Source organism: Mirounga angustirostris, unplaced genomic scaffold, assembly GCF_029215605.1.
Source record: "Mirounga angustirostris isolate CCGP_5_RB_7025 unplaced genomic scaffold, mMirAng1.0.hap1 SCAF_7, whole genome shotgun sequence".
NCBI lineage: Eukaryota > Metazoa > Chordata > Mammalia > Carnivora > Phocidae > Mirounga > Mirounga angustirostris.
In genome coordinates, this window is record NW_026991715.1 from 123,219,856 (window position 1) to 123,239,805 (window position 19,950).

Sequence of the window (19,950 nt, forward strand, 5' to 3'; positions counted from 1 at the left end):
CCTCTTCATTCAGCCAGGGGAGGTAAACTACATCTATTCATTACCAAATGAATGGTTCATAAAACAAAGGAGAGAGGACTGTAATTAAGTCAGGTCTACTTGCTTCCCAACCGCCCCAAGTAATGCATCAAGTACAAAAAGAAAGGGGATGGAGTATCTGTATTATCTGCATTATGGAGAATGTTCCCTTTTACAAAAAATAAAGCTTTCAATTCCTTAAGCTTAGAAAACTATCATTAGCAACAGCCATTAACCAGAATATATCCAAACTCCTTGTTGTAACATGTAAGACTCCATAAGCTGGCTCCAACCTATATTTCTTTCTGCTCTAGCAGCATAGGACTCTCCACATTTCCCTGAATGTTTTTTCTTGTCTATGAACTTTGCACATACTCTTCCCTCTGCCAAGCATACCTACCATTACATTTCTCTATGTAGAGAATTCCCATTTCTCTACGAGTTCCAGGGCAAAGGTAAACTTTATGAAACTATTCTCAAAGTAGTTGTTCCCCAGTGTTCCATTCAGTGCCCCATATTCATCGAATTCTACCTCAACCTCAAGATCTAATAAAATGCTTTTCAAAGCTTTTCAAGTGTATCCAATGGCCATTTGTTTGTTCAAGTTTCCTAGTGAGGGAAACACTCAATCCAATAGCCTCGTTTTATACTTCTTCGACTTCCTGAATGTCCATGGTCTTCACACCTATTCCACTTCACCCATCCTCATCAAAGGCATCAATAGAAATCGTTTCACCTCTGAAATCTTAAGTTCTAATATCCTTTTTCTGATTACAACTTCCTCCTCTAACGCTTTCTCCCAATGTGACAATTTTTTGGTCTTATCAAATATGGACCTTCTGTTTTTTCTCATTCCATCATCAGTGTCCTGGTTTTTATCACGCCCCTACCCAGCTTCAACCTCAAGATACAGCTCATCAGGGAAATACTTGCTTAAACCTTCAACTGCTTTCACTCAGACACACTTACCCTATAAAACTTCAACTAGTAATTCTGTAATATGCCTCATTTTATATTAATCTAATGTTCTGAGGATTTTAACAGAAAAACCACAAACCGCATTTCTTTCATTCTTTTCTTTCTTCCTTCCTTCCTGCCTGTCTGCCTTTCTTTCTTTCTTTCTTTCTTTCTTTCTTTCTTTCTTTCTTTCTTTCTTTCTTTCTTTCTTTCTTTCTTTCTTTCTTTCTTTCTTTCTTTCTTTCTTTCTTTCTTTCTTTCTTTTGCTTAGGATACTCTTAGCTGCAAGTAGTGGAAAAATTAGATGAAAATCCTTTAAACAATAAGGGTGTTTATTGTCTCATGTACAAGAAATCCAAAGGAATTGTGCTTCTGATGTTGATTCATTAGATTGTTATCTTGGCTTAGTCTTTGGGTTTATGCCCCCAAGATTGCAAAATGACTGCTACAGTTCCATGCATCACACATAGAACAATATTCAGACCAAGAAGACAGGAGTTTATTCCTATTCATTTATTTGAATAAGATGAAAGCCTCTCTGAAAATCCTCCCTGTGTTTCCCCTAAGCTTTCATTGGTCAGATTTGGGCCATAAGCCATTGATATAAGTGCAAAAGGCAAAGCGAGGATCTGGCATTTTAGTAGGAGTTTGGATTTGTTACCAAGCATTGAGTGGTTTCTGGATAGGCAACAATCAGGGTTTTCTAGACATTAATATTGTTGCTTATAAATGCATAATCTCCATTTCAGCTGGCCCTTCAGTATTGCTTGATAATGTCTCCTTGTCCTAGTGCTTCTCAAACTTTAATGTCCACACAGATTCGTTGGGGGTTTTTAGAAATGCAGATTTGATTCAGTGGGTAGTGTCCTGAAACCTGCATCTCTGTCAAGCTACTAGGGGATGCCCAAAGCCACCTGACTGGTTGCTACACTTGGTTTTACAAAACTCTATTTCCTTCTCCCTTTCAAATATTTGTCATCACCCTCCGCTAGCTTAGCACCATCCCTACCACTCTCATGAAATAACCTCATTCTCTATATTATGAGAAAACGGACTCCATAAGGTTGTGAACACTTAACTTAAGAGGTAATATTGTATGAGCATCAAAAGAATGTCCTTTAGGGGTGCCTGGGTGGTTCAGTCAGTTAAGTGGCCAGATCTTGATTTCAACTCAGGTCATGATCCTGGGATCCCAATATGGGGCTCCCTGCTCAGCAGGGAATCTGCTTCAGGATTCTCTGCCTCTGCCCCTCTTCCCACTTGCTCACTTTCTCTCTCTCTCTCTAAAAAAATAAATAAAATCTTCAAAAAAAAAAAAAAGAATGGCCATTAGCATTAAAAAGCTAAGGTTTCCAACTCCAGTTATACTTCCTCCTCTGTAGTATTTTTTGTTATCTTTAACCTTTCTGAGCCCCAAATTCTTAACACATAAAAATGAAATGAAAATATTAATGCCAAACTCGTGGTGCTTTTGAGGACTGAGATCATGTAGATACATCTTATTTCTGTTTCTTGATTATAAACAAAAAAAAATTTAACTTAGAAAAATAATTGAAAGGATATTAAGTAGTGTATTGATTAATATTAGTTTTGAGTGTAAGAGGAAAAAAAATCAAAATAACAGTGACTTAAGCAAGTTAGCAACTCATATTCAAGGGTCTGGGGATATCCTGTCCAGTTTGGTTGGGCACTCCACAGTGACAGAAACTTAAGCTAGGATACATCCAGTTGCTGAGAATATATATTTCAAGCATACACTTGGAAAGGAAGATGTACTTATGATACTACTGGGCCTCCTGTGAGATGGAATCAGATTAAAACTACATTCATCAGCTCATTATGCAAGGCTCCACTCTTCCTGATTGGCTGTGGTGCTTGAGGTCTCAGGAACTAGATCTGACTCACAGTCTGGGCTCAATGAAACCTGAAAGTTCTGCTTATTTTCTTTTGCCCAGGGCACGTTTGCTCTGATAAGTGAATATAGGTATATTAGAGGAGAATAAGAAGAAAATTTACAGAAAGTACGTGTGAAATGATTGATCTATCCTGTCTCAAAGGTACCCAACTTCTTTTTAATTCAAGGATGCTAGATCTGAATCTTGGGCGAGAAATGTTTATTTTATATCATGGTGGCTCAAATCAGGCCTCTTGTGGCCAGACCTAGAGTCCTTCCAGTTACACAAATGAAGTGTAACACTAGTGGGTCACACATATATTTCTGCTGTGTTCAGATCCTTCTAATTACTACTACACACTCTCTGTCTGCTTTGATAAACATTGCCCATCTGCTGTCTGGAAGTTCTGGGAGTTTAGAACTGCCATTGGTCTTTGCCTGAGATTCTCTCATTTCTACTGAAATGTGGGAACTGATTTCAATAGCACTGTCTCTGCCAGTGTTTATAAACAACAGAAAATTGCTAATAAAATGCTTTTCAAAGTTTCAAATGTTCCACTGACCTATATCACTATCTCACATACACACACACACACACACACACAAGCATGTAAATAAAGGAGAGGTATATATGGGGCAAATGGATCAGTCTACAATAAATTGGAAAAAAAATAGTCCTTCACAACAGATAGTTTGAGAAATACTAGTAATGCATCTATGTATCTTCTAAGAGTCCATGAAATCCAGGTTATAGAACTTTGGGAAGAAAATCAAACACTAACAAATGTGATTTAAGTATGTGTATATTTCTTTATTTGAAATGTAGAGGTCTCTCATCATTTGTGTATTTAACATTCCATATTTCAGCTACATATAAGCAACCTAGAAGTTTCTTGGCATGCAGTATGTACTTTGTCATTTTGCAGAGGCAACCATTTGAATTTTGCTTTGAGGCTGGTATACCCAAGTGAGTCGCTGGCTAATAAGCAAGCCTTGTCTGACCCAACATCTATCACAGTGTGATTCTGTTACATTGGACTCCTTGTCACCTACACAATTTATAGGAAAGATTTTATATTGCTTCTGTATTAAGCAGTATCTGAATTTCTCAGGAAGTTCTTTCAAATTCTTCTAAAAGTCAACATTAATTAAACAATCATTATAGTCAACATTAAACAAACAAACATTATAATGGAAAAAGAAAGATATTTAAATAATGTCAAACATGTAACAAGAATAACAAAATATGTATATGTATGGACACTCAAGAGAAAAAGAAGATAAGTCACAAACTAGGTGAAAATATTTGCAAAAAACATATCTGATAAAGGATTGTTATTCAAAATATACAAAGAACTCTTAAAGCTCAACAATAAGTAAATGAACAACTTGATTAAAAAAATGGACAAAGATCTGAACAGATACCTTAGCAAAGAAGATATACAGATGGCAAATAAGCACATCAATCAATAATTTCATAGTTTAGAATAATAATTACAAATAAACCTTAAAATGGCAATGTACTTATTTAGGGTGAGATCGTGGGAATCGATGCATCATCCATTGTTTTGTAAAAAGCATGCTTCTTATAACCAATTAATTGGCAACACATTCTCTAGAAATGGGCCTGATCAATTCAGCATGGAACACTTATCCAGTAATGTGTTCCCTTGCAAAGTCATATGTTTACCAAAGATTAAAGACTATATACAATGCCAAAGGTTTTGTTTCAATTAAAATGTTTTAATGCTAGTGATTCCATAACTCGTTCAGAAAACAGGCAGTTGGGAAAAATTATGTTTATTAAGAACAGGTGCTGCCCTTACTGGAAGGATGATAGATAACTCAAATTTTAATGCTCTAAATATTTTAGAATTAGTATGAAAAATCTGATGTAAATATCTTTTAGCCCTTCTGGCTTGTTTTCTGATTGGGCTATTTGTCTTAGCTCCTCATGATTTAATATCTGACAGAGTTGAGTGGGTGTTATTTTGTTCTTTCTTGTATTCCACATATGAATTCAAATAGCCTGCTCTCATATAAGATAATTATCGACTAAACATTCTGGCAGAGAATAAATTACTGTATGGGAATTTGATGCCCATTTTCCTGCAGCAACTAAGTTATATTCGTCAACACTTTTTTCCCCAACTGTGAAGAAATTTTAAAAAACACCTATAATTAGATTCATTAACCAAATCATTATCATATTTTGTCATTAGTAACTTGAGAAGAATTTAGTGCATGGAGAAAATATGAAGAACATCATATATGATAAAAGTATCATCTCAATTAGATTTGAGAATTCTTAACTTTAAAATCACTTATATTTGTATTTTTCAATAATTTGGGCATTTGGAAAAAATTCAATCAGAGTCTTACTTGATGCTGTTAAAAAAAGATGATGAAATAAATGTTTGCATGCACAGTAGGCTGAATAACAGCCCCAAAGATACCCAGGTCCTAATCTTTAGAACCTGTGAATGTTACCTTGTCCAGCAAAAGGGATTTTGGATCCCTTAATACGGATTAAGGGTCTTGAGATGGAAAGATTATCCTGGAATATCTGGACTATCCTCAATGTAATCATCCTTGAGCTTATAAGAAAGGGGAAGGCAGAGGGAAATCTGACTACAGAAGAGTAGTGACAAAGGAAGAAAGATGTTGGAGTGATGTGAGAAAGGGATCACAAGCCAAGAACACAGTCCAGAAGCTAGAAAATTGTGGAAGAGGATTCTCCCCAGAGCCTCCAGAAGGAAGCAGCCCTGCCACCACTTTGAACCCAGTGAAACTGATTTCTTACTTTCGGTCTCCAGAACTGGAAGAGAATAAATATGTTGTTTTAAGCCACCCAGTTTGTGGCAATTTGTTTCAGCAGCCATAAAAAAACAAAAACCGTATGTAAAAGCAAAAAGACAAAATATATATCAAATACATATGGTGTGCATACTGACGTATTTGGGACAAGTCATCTGTCTGCAGATTAATTGAAACGTATAAAAATAGATTGATATGATGGATAAAGTGATGGAAATATGGAGAGATATATTTTAAAAAGTAAGTAGAATACAATGTTAATAGTAGAATCTAGATGGTAAGGTTTTCTAAGTTTGAAATATTTCATAAGAAAATATTGAAGAAGAATCATAGATGAAAATATAGGTTATGATGACCTGGGAATTAGGTATGACACTAAGGGGAAAAGCTGGAAATAAAAAATACACTGGATTTGCATGAGTCAAAATGAAAAGCTTTGAGGTAGAATATTTTAAAAATGAACTAAGTTAAAAAAAATAATGAACTGGGAGATATTTGCAACATGTGTGTCACAAGGTATGTATCCATAATATGAAAGTGGAATATTGTCACTGGAGGTGTTTAATGGTCTCCTAATAATGCTTGAATACATGAAACTACTGCATTTAGGATTTAGGTTAATATTCTATAGCTGTAGTTCAACTTGGTAGTCAATTATTTTCCTTTCTCAACTTATATCATTATTTTTGTTATTATTTGGAGAAAGTTATATACAAAGGGTAGGGAAGAAGAAACCCAATTAGAGGTGATGAAAAAGTTGTTCTTTATTTGTAAGATGATGCTTGTCAGTAATACAGATGATATTCTGGACCTTCCACCAGCAGAACATGTACACTCAATGTTCACTCAGAGGTAGAGGTGCATCTAAAATGACGTAGCCACTGTCTTTCCTTGATCTCTCTTCCAAGGCATAAAGCTGTTTCTTAAGAAACTAGCACAGCATTATCCTCATTTTATAAATATTATTGCAGGATTAGAGAAGTTAAGTAATTTATCCAAGGGCATACAGCTAGGAAGTGATACAGCCAGAATTCAATATTCAATCTCAGGATTTCTAACTTCTACATATATCTATATATCTATATATATATATATATACACATATATATGTATGTATATTACATATAACATATCTATGTTTATATATGTAGTTTTTCAATGGATATATATATATCAGATGTATATATGTCCTCTATATATAAGCTACTATATATATATATATATATATATATAGTGTAAGTCACCATTAGAAGAACATATGTTTTGAGTTATTTTCCCAGTTTGTGAATGAATTTAGGTCACACCTCTACTGGGTTTTTTTTTTTTTTGGTTCATTGAAATATATATATATATTCAATATTGAATAAATATATATATGTGTGTGTGTTACATGTGTTCTATATACACATATATATGTGGCCTAATATAAATCATACATATGTGTTTTATATATGCTCATATATATAAAACATATATGCTTATACATATATATCATACCCAATGTTCATCTTCAGTGAACAAAAAGGTATGACCTAAATTCATTTGCAAACTAAGAAAATAATTCAAAACATGTGTTCTACTAATGGTGGATCAGTAGCTTAAATTTTACAGAAGATGCCAACTCATGAGTTGTACACAATCTCTTCGTTGTAAGGCATAAATTTTTTATTTGTTTTTTTGGTCCGCAAAGAATAGGAAGAAAGATGCAACAGCTTTAAGAGATAGTTTGGGTTCACAGCAGATATATGCATGGTTGGTGTTAATCCCTATTTAGAACTGGGCAAAATCCAGATGCATCAGAGTTCTCTCCAAACATTCAGTGTTATCTTTGGAAAATCAAGTTGCTCTATTTTAGCCACACAAATGAAAATCTTAATACTTTAGCCAAGTGAATGGATTTGTTAGACCTTATTTATTTAACCTGTTTCTTCTTTCTGTTCATTTCAGAATATTTTCTTCTTTAATTGTACTTTATGTGTTTACTCATTATCTATCTTCATTATTAGCCAGATCATTTTTTAAATCCAACTGGAATCTGTTTTCAATTTTTGTTTTAGAATGGTCAACCACAGTGTTCCCAGCATTTGGCCTGAAGTTTTCAATTAGGTTGCAATGACTTTTTAACTTGAAAATATTGTTGTTCTTTCTGGCTGTATACTTAACAAGGAAGGAAAAACAACTTTCTCCTTCCTTTGATAGTCTTCCACCAAATAATAAAAACCTGACCCAAAACACTAAAGTAGATCACTTCATTGAATCTGGTGGGAAGTAAGACAATGCAAATGGAGTGGCACTAAAGATTTTGACAATAAATTAACTTGGCATGTTTTTTTTTTAAAGAAATCTAATATGATCAAAACAAACTCTGAGCCGTGGTATTTAAAAATAGCATTTTTTCTATCTTTACAGTTTGATTACTATAAAGATATTTTTGACTTTGACTTTTGTAGTGTTTTCATTATAAAGAACTCCAATTTCAGTCTAGTTTTCAGTTCTATTTAAAGAAGGCTTAACAAAGGCATGAGAAGAGTTGATTGCAAAGTTTAACTACAGGTATGGAGTATTAAGCTAAATCCTAAATGCAATAGTTTTATGTATTTATGTATTTCTCCCAGGGACCATAGGCATCCTGTGGCACAGGGATTATCATTTTACCTGAGGTTTACTTGTCACTTAATAAAAGACCTTTTCTCCATCAATTTCCAGAGCTACCATTGCCAGTTGTCTATGATGCTGTGGCAGGAAGTTGCTGCACAACACCATCATGTATACCAGGGTCAACAAATAGGCCTCTGTCCATAAGTAAAACTGCACACCATGTTTCATGAGAAGAAAATCATTTTCTATGGGGTAAATCTTAGTAAGAGAAGACATAGCAGAGCAAGATGGCAGAGGAGTAGGAGACCGGGATTTCGTCTTGTCTTAAGAATTCAGCTGGATAGGGATCAAACCATTCTGAACACCTACAAACTCAACAGGAGATCAAAGAAAAGAATAGCAACAACTCTCGAACAGAAAAGCGACCACTTTCTGGAAGGTAGGATGTGTGGAGAAGTGAATCTGAGGCGATATTCGGGAGGATAGACGGCGGGGGAGGGGGCCTCCATCAGTCGATACCGACAAGTGGTAGAGCCGCAGAGCACAAAATCGGAACTTTTAGAAGTGGGCTCTGCTGAGGGGCGTCGCTCCAGTGGCTAAGCGGGGCATGGAACCCTCGTGGGACAGTGTGGTCTCAGGACCTTCAGGGTCACAGAAAGACCGGGGGTGCCTGAGTGCAGTAGAGCTCCCAGGTATCAGAGCAGGGAAGCTGGCTGCAGAGACGGAGCTAAGGCATGGGCTCTCAGCTCGGGGTTGCCATAAACTGTGATCCGCAGCACAGTAGGGCCACAGCTCTTCCAGCAGGGACCCAACAAGCAGCAGATCCGGGGAGACTCCCCTTCCTCCCCTGGGAGGAGCGGTGCGGGAGTGCACTGCAGGGATCTGCTGGGTTTGGACACTCCACACGGGGTTGTGTGCCAGAGATAGAAATGCTCGGTCACAGGCTGGGTGAGCACAGAGTGTGGTGGAGACCAGGGAGATGGGAGTGACTGACTGCTTTTCTCTGGGGCTCACTGAGGAGTGGGGCCCCGAGTTCTCTGCTCCTCCGGGCGAGATTGGGAGGCTGCCATTTTCACTCTCAGCTTCCAAAGCTGTATGGAAAGCTTGCAGGGAACAAAAGCTCCCGAGAGCAAACCCGAGCAGATTACTTAGCTCAGACCGGGCAAGGGTGGGGCAATTCCAACTCCGGCAAAGACTTTTGGGAACCATGGCAACAGGCCCCTCCCCCAGAAGATCAGCGAGAACAGCCAGCCAAGACCAAGTTTACCCATCAATGAGAACAGCAAAACTCCAGCGCTAGGGGAATACTGCACATAAAATTCATGGCTTTTTTACTAAGATTCTTTAGTCTTTCAAAGTTAATTTTTTTTAACTGTCTTTTTTTTTTTAATTTTTCTTTTTCCCTTTTTCAACCAACATCTATCAATCCCTTTTTTAAAAAACATTTTTATTTTTCATTTTTAGAGTCCTATTCTATCACTTCATAGTAGTTACCCTTATTTTTGGCATTTATATATATGTTGTTCTCTCTTTAAAATTTTGAGATAGTTTCTTCTAACAGATCAAAATATACCCTAAATCTCTACTGTATGGTTTTGTTCTACTCTCCTGCCTGATCACAGTCTCTCTCTTTTTTTTTTTTAAATCCTCTTTCTTTTTTCAAACAACTTCTTATCAATTCCTTTTATAAAATTTTTTATAATTTCCATCTTTACAGTCATATTCCATCCCTTCATCATATCAACCCTTATTTTTGTACATATATAAGTTTTTCTTTCTTTAAAATTTTGGGAGGCACTTTCTTCTAACTGACCAAAATATACCCAAAATCTAGTGTGTGGCACTGATCTATGCACCAGCCTGATCATATTTGATCATATTCTGTTTTTGTTTGTTTTGTTCTGTTTTTGTTTGTTTTTATCTTTTTCTTTTTCTTTCTTTTTCTTTTTCTTTTTTCTTTCTTTCCCTTTCTTCTCCCCTGGCTTCAGGTCTTTTCTGATTTGTTTAGAGTATATTATCTGGGGACGTTGTTACCCTGTTAGCCTTTTGTTCTCTCATTAATCTATTCCTCTGGACAAAATGACAAGACAGAAAAAAATCACCTCAACAAAAAGAACAAGAGGTAGTACCGACTGCCAGGGATCTACTCAATACGGACATTAGTACAATGTCGGATCTAGAGTTCAGAATCATCACTTTAAAGATACTAGCTGGGCTTGAAAAAAGCATGGAAGTTATTAGAGAAACGCTTTCTGGAGAAATAAAAGAACTAAAATCTAACCAAGTTGAAATCAAAAAGGCTATTAATGAGGTGCAATAAAAAATGGGGGCACTAACTGCTAGGATAAATGAGGCAGAAGAGAATCAGTGATATAGAAGACCAAATGATGGAAAATAAAGAAGCTGAGAAAAAGAGAGATAAACAACTACTGGATCACAAGGGCAGAATTCGAGAGATAAGCGATACCATAAGACGAAACAACATTAGAATAATTGGGATCCCAGAAGAAGAAGAAAGAGAGAGAGGGGCAGAAGGTATATTGGAGCAAATTACAGCAGAGAACTTCCCTAATTTGGGGAAGGAAACAGGCTTCAAAATCCAGGAAGCACAGAGATCCCCTCTCAAAATCAATAAAAATAGGTCAACACCCCGACATCTAATAGTAAAACTTACGAGTCTCAGAGACAAAGAGAAAATCCTGAAAGCAGCTCAGGACAAGAGATATGTAATCTACAATTGTAGAAACATTAGATTGGCAACAGACCTATCCACAGAGACCTGGCAGGCCAGAAAGGACTAGCATGATATATTCAGAGAACTAAATGAGAAAAATATGAAGCCAAGAATACTATATCCAGCTAGGCTGTCATTGAAAATAGAAGGAGAGATAAAAAGCTTCCAGGACAAACAAAAACTAAAGGAATTTGCAAACACAAAACCAGCCCTACAAGAAATATTGAAAGGGGTCCTCTAAGCAAAGAGAGAGCCTAAAAGCAACATAGACCAGAAAGGAACACAGACAATATACAGTAACAGTCACCTCACAGGCAATACAATGGCACTAAATTCCTATCTTTCAATAGTTACCCTGAATGTAAATGGACTAAATGCCCCAATCAAAAGACACAGGCTATCAGATTGGATTAAAAAACAAGACCCATCGATATGCTGTCTGCAAAAGACTCATTTTAGACCCAAAGACACCTCCAGATTGAAAGCGAAGGGGTGGAAAACCATTTACCATGCTAATGGACACAAAAAGAAAGCTGGGGTGGCAATCCCTATATCAGAAAAATTAGATTTTAAACCAAAGACTATAATAAGAGATGAGGAAGGACATTATATCCTACTTAAAGGGTCTATCCAACAAGAAGATCTAACAATTGTAAATATCTATGCCCCTAACATGGGAGCAGCCACTTATATAAGCCAATTAATAACAAAAGCAAAGAAACACATTGACAACAATGCAATAATAGTAGGGGACTTTAACACCCCCCTCGCTGAAATGGACAGATCATCTAAGCAAAAGATCAACAAGGAAATAAAGACTTTAAATGACACACTGGACCAAAAGGACTTCAATCACATCCTAGGTCATAAATCAGGTCTCAACTGGTACCAAAAGTTTGGGATCATTCCCTGCCTATTTTCAGACCACAATGCTTTGAAACTAGAACTCAATCACAAGAGAAAAGTTGGAAAGAACTCAAATACATGGAGGCTAAAGAGCATCCTACTAAAGAATGAATGGGTCAACCAGGAAATTAAAGAAGAATTTAAAAAATTCATGGAAACCAATGAAAATGAAAACACAACTGTTCAAAATCTTTGGGATGCAGCCAAGGCAGTCCTAAGAGGAAAGTATATAGCAATACAAGCCTTTCTCGAGAAACAAGAAAGGTCTCAAATACACAACCTAATCCTACACCTAAAGGAGCTGGAGAAAGAACAGCAAATAAAGCCTAAACCCAGCAGGAGAAGAGAAATAATAAAGATCAGAGCAGGGGCGCCTGGGTGGCTCAGTTGGTTAAGCGACTGCCTTCGGCTCAGGTCATGATCCTGGAGTCCCGGGATCGAGTCCCGCATCGGGCTCCCTGCTCGGCAGGGAGTCTGCTTCTCCCTCTGACCCTCCCCCCTCTTATGTGCTCTCTCTCATTCTCTCTCTCTCAAATAAATAAATAAAATCTTTAAAAAAATAAATAAAATGAAGATCAGAGCAGAAATCAATGAAATAGAAACCAAAAGAACAGTAGAACAGATCAACGAAACTAGGAGCTGCTTATCTGAAAGACTCAACAGATTGATAAACCCCTGGCCAGACTTATCAAAAAGAAAAGAGAAATGACCCAAATCAACAAAATCATGAATGAAAGAGGAGAGATCACAACCAACACCAAAGAAATACAAACAATTATAAGAACATATTATGAGCAACTCTATGCCAGCAAATTAGATAACCTGGAAGAAATGGATGCATTCCTAAAGATGTATCAACTACCAAAACTGAACCAGGAAGAAATAGAAAACCTGAACAGACCTATAACCACTAAGGAAATTGGAGCAGTCATCAAAAATCTCCCAACAAACAAGAGCCCAGGGCAAGACGGCTTCGCAGGGGAATTCTACCAAACATTTAAAGAAGAATTAATACCTATTCTTCTGAAACTGTTCCAAAAAATAGAAATGGAAGGAAAACTTCCAAACTTATTTTATGAGGCCACCATTACCTTGATCCCCAAACCAGACAAAGACCCCATCAAAAAGGAGAATTACAGACCAATATCCCTGATGAACATGGATGCAAAAATTCTCACCAAAATACTAGCCAATAGGATCCAACAGTACATTAAAAGGATTATTCACCACGACCAAGTGGGATTTATCCTTGGGCTGCAAGGTTGGTTCAACATCTGCAAATCAATCAACATGATACAATACATTAACAAAAGGAAGAACAAGAATCATATGATCCTCTCAATAGATGCAGAAAAAGCATTTGACAAAGTACAGCATCCTTTCTTGATCAAAACTCTTCAGAGTATAGGGATAGAGGGTACATACCTCAATATCATAAAAGCCATCTATGAAAAACCTACAGTGAATATCATTCTCAATGGGGAAAAACTGAGAGCTTTCCCCTTAAGGTCAGGAACACGGCAGGGATGTCCACTATCACCACTGCTATTCAACATAGTATTAGAAGTCCTAGCCACACCAATCAGACAACAAAAAGAAATAAAAGGCATCCAAATCGGCAAAGAAGAATTCAAACTCTCACTCTTTGCAAATGATATGATACTTTATGTAGAAAACCCAAAAGACTCCACCCCAAAACTGCTAGAAATCATACAGAAATTCAGTAAAGAGGCAGGATATAAAATCAATGCACAGAAATTAGTGGCATTCCTAAACACCAAGACAGAAGAAAGAAAAATTAAGGAGTCGATCCCATTTACAATTGCACCCAAACCATAAGATACCTAGGAATAAATCTAACCAAAGAGGCAAAGGATCTGTACTCAGAAAACTATAAAATACTCATGAAAGAAATTGAGGAAGACACAGAGAAATGGAAAAATGTGCCATGCTCATGGATTGGAAGAACAAATATTGTGAAGATGTCAATGCTACCTAGAGCAATCTACACGTCTAATGCAATCCCTATCAAAATACTATCAACTTTTTTTCAAAGAAATGGAACAAATAATCCTAAAATTTGTATAGAACCAGAAAAGACCCCGAATAGCCAAAGGAATGTTGAAAAAGAAAAGCAAAGCTGTTGGCATCACAATTCCGGACGTCCAGCTCTATTACAATGCTGTCATCATCAAGACAGTATGGTACTGGCACAAAAACAGACACATAGATCAATGGAACAGAATAGAGAGCCCAGAAATGGACGCTTAACTCTATGGTCAACTAATCTTTGACAAAGCAGGAAAGACTGTCCAGTGGAAAAAAGACAGTCTCTTCAACAAATGGTGTTGGGAAAATTGGACAGCCACATGTAGAAGAATGAAACTGGACCATTTCCTTACACCACACACAAAAATAGACTCTAAATGATTGAAAGACCTCAATGTGAGACAGGAGTCCATCAAAATCCTAAAGGAGAACACAGGCAGCAACCTCTTTGACCTCAGCCGCAGCATCTTCTTCCTAGAAACATCGCCAAAGGCAAGGGAAGCAAGGGCAAAAATGAACTATTGGGACTTCATCGAGATAAAAAGCTGTTGCACAGCAAAAGAAACAGTCAACAAAACCAAAAGACAACTGACAGAATGGGAGAAGATATTTGCAAATGACATATCAGATAAAGGGCTAGTATCCAAAATCTATAAAGAACTTAGCAAACTCCACACCCAAAGAACAAAGAATCCAATCAAGAAATGGGCAGAAGACATGAACAGACATTTTTCCAAAGAAGACATCCAAATGGCCAACAGACACATGAAAAAGTGCTCAACATCGCTCAGCATCGGGGAAATCCAAATCAAAAACTCAATGAGATACCACCTCACACCAGTCAGAATGGCTAAAATTAACAAGTCAGGAAACGACAGATGTTGGCGGGGATGCGGAGAAAGGGGAACCCTCCTACACTGTCGGTGGGAATGCAAGCTGGTGCAGCCACTCTGGAAAACAATATGGAGGTTCCTCAAAAAGTTGAAAATAGAGCTACCATATGATCCAGCAATTGCACTACTGGGTATTTACCCCAAAGATACAAATGGAGGGATCCGAAGGGGTACGTGCACCCCGATGTTTATAGCAGCAATGTCCACAATAGCCAAACTGTGGAAAGAGCCAAGGTGTTCATTGACAGATGAATGGATAAAGAAGATGTGGTATATATATCCAATGGAATATTATGCAGCCATCAAAAGGAATGAGATCTTGCCATTTGCAGTGACGTGGGTGGAACTGGAGGGTGTTATGCTGAGCGAAATAAGTCAATCAGAGAAAGACATGTATCATATGACCTCACTGATATGAGGAATTCTTAATCTCAGGAAACAAACTGAGGGTTCCTGGAGTGGGGAGTGGGGTGTGAGGGATGGGGTGGCTGGGTGATAGACATTGGGGAGGGTATGTGCTATGGTGAGCACTGTGAGTTGTGTAAGACTGTTGAATCACAGACCTATACCTCTGAAACAAATAATACATTATATGTTAAAAAAAAAAAGAAGATAGTAGGAAGGGAAAAATGAAGGGGGAGAAATCAGAGGGAGAGACGAACCATGAGAGACTATGGACTCTGAGAAACAAACTGAGGCTTCTAGAGGGGAGGGTGTGGGGGGATGTGTTAGCCTTGTGATGGGTATTAAAGAGGGCACGTATTGAATGGAGCACTGGGTGTTATATGCAAACAATGAATCATGGAACACTACATCAAAAACTAATGATGTAATGTATGGTGACTAACATAACATAATAAAATTTTAAAAATGCAAAAAAAAGAAGTACTAGAAAGAGCACACTGTCTGGATTTAAGTTAAGTTTCATTTCCGTCCTCCCCACTTATTAACTCTGTACTAGAGTGTGTTTTTAATTTTTTCTGAGCCTCAGTCTTCTTTTCGGCAAAATGGGAATACTAAGACTTTTTCCAGAGAACTACTGCGAAGATGAAATGAGAAAGTGTGAGGAACTCTCAGGTTCACTGCCTGACTCCTGGCAGGCACACAGTAAGAGTCCCACCTCTCTGCTTCTCTTTCCTCCTCTGCCCAGTACACCCTCCCTCCAACATTTCTACAGACCAGGTATCTTATAAACCCTGTTGGCTGGCTTACACAACAGTCATCCCTGATCTCCTATCTGGATGCCTTCTACTATCCACTCTAGAAAAGCTATATTTTTCTTTTTGAAGCCTCCCTTGTATCTCATGATGGAGGATATACTTCTATCCGATAGAACATAAAGGGAATTCTCCTGAGAGGTTTGGTTTACTGATAGACAGAAGCTGCTGGAAATATTCTCTCTTCTTCCTACCTTGAATGTCTGGGTCTGGGTCAGCGATTTTGTGGCCGTGAGGAATAATCATGCTAGAAAATTCAAAAGAACAACAGGACTTCTCAAAGATACAGATACTGACCTGAGTGAGCCCCTCAATAAAAGCCGGCAGCTGCCTACACCATTCTTCCAAGTAGGTAAGAAAAAAAAATATTTGGTCAAGCCACTTGACTTATATGTAGTTCAGTAAATGGGACAAGTTTTGGAGAAAGGGGAGAAAGGAAGAGAGGGAGGAAAGGAGGGAGAGGAGAGAGAGATTGAGAGAGAGAAAGAAAGAGAGGGAGAACTACTTCCATAGTATTCACCTGGGGAAGCAAATCTTTTAATTTTTGAAGTATTAAATGTTAATTTGGTAGGCTACGTCCCCCAAAAGATACCCAAGTCCTAATCTCTAGAACCTGTGAAGGTTACCTTGCAAGCCAAAAAAGGAAGGCAGATATGATTATGTTTAAGAATCTTAAAAGTGAAGCGATTATCAGAATGGGCCCTCAGTCCAATCTTGTGCATCCTTACAAGAGGGAGGCAGAGAGATTCACTGAAACACACCAAAGAACTGGAGACAAGAGGAAGACAGAGACAAGACATGGGACACAGTCACCATAGCCAAGGAACACCAGCAGCCTCCAGAAACTGGAAAAGGCAAGGAACAGATGGGATTCTCCACCAGAGCTTCTGAGGGACAGTGGCCCTGCCAACAGTGATTCTGATGTTGGCCCACTGGTACTGATTTTGGACTTCTGGCCTCCAGAATGGTGACAGAATGGATTTCTGTTGTTTTAAGCCACTAAATTTGTGATGCTTTATTTTAGCAGCCACAGGACATTAATACACTTAGCTCTCAGCAGACTTTCTGATTTCATTAGGGTATGAGTAAGAGTGATAACTGGTATTTATTGAATGCCCTTCGTGGACCAGGCAACCACAATCACCACTCTTCATGGGCTGCCTCATTAGTCCTCACCCCCATAATCCTGTGAGGCAGCTGCTCTTCTTCTCTTTGTCTCCTAGCAAGGAGAGCTACTCCAAGGAGGGTACAAACCTGCCAGGAGTCACACAGTGGGGAGCACTGAAGATGGAATTTGCGCTCAAGCCACCATTCTAGCCCTGCTGCTGAAGAAATGATGGTAGACTTGCTGTGTATGTTCCCAGCCACATTCCTAAGTTACTAAGTAAAACAATTGTGTAGAATTGACATCCACAACTGGGGATACTCAGGTCCTTTAACTCAGGTCCTCAAGAACATCCCTTCACAGATTAAAAAATGAATACCTACTAGGTGTCAGATGCTGGGCTGAGCACGGAGAGTAAGGCACACAGCCTGCTTCCAGAGGCTTCCAAGCTTCCTACTCTCCCATCCCTCATTATTGCTTTATGACCGCATGGCAATATCGCCTTCACACCAAAAATTATGTATCAAAATATAATTTCTAAAGGCTTTCACTAAACCAAATATAAATTAATATAAATTAATTATAACTTTGAATGATCTACATTGTTATTCTTCCCCATATGTCTAAACAATGAAAAATAAATAGAAACATTGAAATTACTGTTTCTAGTAACCTCCACAGCATGGTTACAAATTACTTCCTACCTCTGCTGTAAATATCCTTGGTTATTCTTTCTAATTGGCATATCAATATTCTTCATTTGATAGTCTCATAGCCTGATGCTAAAACAAGTGGCTGGCACAAAACCATTTATTTTAAAGCTAAAATTTCCTTGCACTTATTAAGCTTTTTGTTTTTAATTTGCTTTTGTTGTTTCCTCTCCTGTCTAAAAAGTGAATAGCTCAAGAGAAGCTCTCTGTTACCTTCCAGTGTTCCACAGGGTGGCTCTATGACAGGCTAAGTCATTGAGACCCTGATTTGTGCATTTTATTTTTCTTTAGTTTTTTTGCCCCTCTTCCCATCGTGTCTAATGAGGTAGGTTTTGCAGTGTTTTATCTTGGGGATTTTGCCACGGAAAAGTAGAAATGTCTTCATGTCAACCGTCTTCCTACATTTTGTAAAGGCTACATTATGTGTCCATGAACCCAACTTAGATCCCTTGCATTAACACTTTCTACTAAAAGTGAAAAGGGGGCCAATATTGAAAGGTATTTAATCAACTAATATGTCAGTACAACATCAGTTCACATCGATGATAGGTATAGTTCTCATAGATATTAATGCATTTGCAGTGAAAGGGTATTTATACCATGTAATCAAACAGACAATTATTAATGCAACTGTTACATTTTACAGATGGCTCAAAGATTTCTTCTTAAATAATACAGTTGACAATACTTCATGAAAATAGAGATTATTGAAACTGAGGTTTTTAACAAATGTTTATTTAGAGCCTTAGAGCTTAATTCTCTTAAGCTTTTTTATTTTTATGAATTTAAGTCAACTGTTTTTCCTTTTTTTAAGTTTTGTAATTGATTCTTAAAATAGCAAGATAAAAGGAATTACCTTCTGTAAACTACTTACTTGTTTAAGTGGGCAAATAATTAGTCATTGGTCTGTTTAAAAAATATCTTCCAAATGTTGCTCTAGGAAACAAAGCCTGGATTTAATTTGTGAGAAGGGCACACACAAATACAAAAAACAATGAAATTCTATCTTCTGCATTCTTTTTGCACTTTAAAAAACTGCTGACACTTTGAAACTCACCACTAAAAAGTGTTTTTGATCTATTCAAAATCTATGAGACTATGTTAAATAATCTTGATATTATCTCCATGAAATTTTCATAGTCTCTGGTTGTGATAGACCATCTTATTCTGTTCCCTGAAGTCTTGAACAACAAAGATGCTTATAAATGGATTAAACTAAAAACAGCTTTTCTTGGTGATTAGACTTGGAAGATTTCAGATCTCTGTACCATATTGACATTCTTTTATTGAATTCTCTAAAATATTACAAAACAACCATTTAATAAGGAAAAACCAAATAGATTAGAAGTCACTGCAGTGAGTTAGACTACCACCTTGACAGATCTCAACAATATGTCACAAGAGGGAAGTCTGAATGTATGGTTATAGGGTGTTGGGGTCTGGGCAAATGTTTCAAGGTGGATAGATGATAGAAATTGGGCAAAATCTTGTGACAAGATAAAATTTGTTTAGGATTGGTGGACAAAGTAAGGTGAGGGTCTTAAGGGAAGATTTGATGGATAAATTATTAGTTGATAAGACATCTCTTTGCCCAAGTAGTCAAACTATTGTCTCAGATAAATTAACTTACATGAATATCTTGAAGAAAATAATATTTATTGGTTTATAGTCTTATCTTTCCTGGGCAAAGTTTTATTGAACAACTAAGTCATGTTGCTACAGGTAGTCTCCATTCTCACTTTTCATTTTGATATATATTTCTAATTTATTCTTTTCACAAAGACTCAGAGTTGTGGGTCTGCGGGATGCCTTTTAGAGGTAAGCCCAGGAGCTTTGGAGATATTAACATACGGCTATTTTTACTGTACCAATCAAAAGGGTTGTAGAAGAGTTGTAGTTGGTAGAAAATCAGAATGAGGGGAAGAGAGAAGCATACTGGTAAATTGCTGGCAATGAACAATCTTGCCTGTATTTGAGGAGGAACAATTTTTTACTGCTGAGAATCATCTTCAGGGTATGACACACCAAAACCATTGACTTTGGCTCTACTTT

The 19,950-nt window shown here is 37.3% G+C and overlaps 1 long non-coding RNA gene across 4 annotated transcripts in view; it reads left to right on the top strand.

The window, feature by feature from the left end:
• The window catches only part of LOC123853282 (uncharacterized), a 125,513-nt gene that overhangs the window by 88,728 nt on the left and 16,835 nt on the right, over nt 1-19,950 (top strand). The gene's annotated exons all lie outside the window — the stretch shown is intronic.